Genomic DNA, 1,859 nt, shown 5'->3' with positions numbered 1-1,859 from the left:
TTCTTTATTTTTTTTTTATGTTATGTTAGTCACCATAGAGTACTTCATTAGTTTTCGATGTAGTGTTCCATGATTCATTGTCTGCATATAACACCCAGTGCTCATTGCAATATGTGCCCTCCTTAATACCCATTGCTGGGCTAACCCATACAATTGCTCTGGCTAGAACTTCCAGTGTTGTGTTGAGTAGAAGAGTTGTGAAATCAGGCATCCATGCCTTGTTCCTGATCAAAGAGGAAAAATGTTCACCGTATCCCCATGGAGTATCATGCTTGCTGTGGGTTTTCATAAATGGCCTTATGTTGGGACAGTTTCCTTCTATTCCTAGTTTTTAGTGCTTTTATCATGTTCCATACACAAACATAAACAATAAATTTCTTGATGCAGAATATAAACAATAATGTATCTACCATGTTAGTAATGCATGATTATGTCATGTTGTTTTCTCTTATTTTGCTAGTCATATTGACTACATGGAACGAGAGAATGATACACAAATTTCAGAATTTCTTCTTCTGGGATTTTTGGAAGAACCAGAACTGCAACCCTTCATCTTCGGGCTGTTCCTGTTCAGGTACCTGGTCACCATACTTGGGAATCTGCTCATCATCCTGGCCCTCAGCTCAGACTCCCACCTCCACACACTCATGTACTTCTTCCTCACCAACCTGTCTTTTGTAGACAACTGTTTCACCTCCACCACTGTCCCCAAGATGCTGCTGAATATACAAAAACAGAGAAAAGTCATAACTTACGAAAGCTGCATCATGCAGATGGACTTTTTCATACTTTTTGCAGGTGTGGACAACTTCCTCCTGACTGTGATGGCTTACGACCGCTTTGTGGCCCTCCGTCACCTCCTGCACTACATGGTCACCATGAACCCTTGGCTCTGTTCACTACTGCTTCTGGTGTCCTGGATCATGAGCGTCCTGCATTCTTTGTTGCAAACCTTAATGGTGTTGCGGCTGTCCTTCTGTATGGAGATGGAAATCCCCCACTATTTCCGTGAACTTCATCAGATGATCCAACTTGCATGTTCTAATACCTTTCTTCATAACGTGGTGATGAATTTTGCAGCACTGTGGCTGGGTGGTGCTCCCTTGGTTGGGATCCTTTAGTCATACTCTAAGGTAGTTTCCTCTATACGTGGGATCTCATCAGCTGAGGGGAAATAAAAAGCATTTTCCTCCTGTGCATCAGACCTGTCAATTGTCTCCTTATTTTATTGTACAAGCCTTGGAGTGTACCTTAGCTCTGCTGCTCCCCAGAGCTCCCACTAAGGTGCAGTAGCCTCGGTGATGTACACATTGGTGATGCCTGTGCTGAACCCCTTCATCTCCAGCCTGAGGAACAAAGACATAAAGTGGGCTCTAAATGTATTTTAGAGGGGGAAGCCATAAAAGGGCCATTTTTCAACTACTACCTTTGATTGCAGGCATAATGCCTAACAGCCAGAAATTGTGATTCTTTAATAAGATCATGAAAGCAGAACTTCATCCCTCTATTTATATCTTGGAGTTTAAATTTTTCTGAAGTTCATCTTTAAGAGATGAACTTAAATTTAAAATTTAAATTACTCCCTTTGTTGAACTTTCTGCTCCTTCTGATACCCAACAGTTTTTCCTTTTGTCTTCGTAACTTCCAAAGTTAGTCCAACCTTGAATCAGAAAGATTTTGGAGATTACCATTTGCCTCATATAGTGATGAACTGTACTAGTTTTATGAAATAAAATACATTGGCAACTGAGGCAATTTTTAGAATTTTATTGTAGAGGCAATTCTGAGATCACAGTTTTTCACTGTGTCTGCCATTCCGTTCTAGGTTACTACCTTAACTGCTTTTCTTAATAATAGAG

The 1,859-nt window shown here is 40.6% G+C and overlaps 1 pseudogene; it reads left to right on the top strand.

The window, feature by feature from the left end:
* The first annotated feature begins 449 nt into the window (after positions 1 to 449).
* LOC114203270 (olfactory receptor-like protein OLF4) lies at positions 450 to 1,403 on the top strand (annotated as a pseudogene).
* Positions 1,404 to 1,859: the final 456 nt, after the last annotated feature.

Source organism: Eumetopias jubatus, unplaced genomic scaffold (genome assembly GCF_037043125.1).
Source record: "Eumetopias jubatus isolate StellerSeaLion01/CBP00866 unplaced genomic scaffold, mEumJub1_p1.0 scaffold_1, whole genome shotgun sequence".
NCBI classification, from domain to species: domain Eukaryota; kingdom Metazoa; phylum Chordata; class Mammalia; order Carnivora; family Otariidae; genus Eumetopias; species Eumetopias jubatus.
This window is presented reverse-complemented; position numbering and strand designations above follow the sequence as displayed.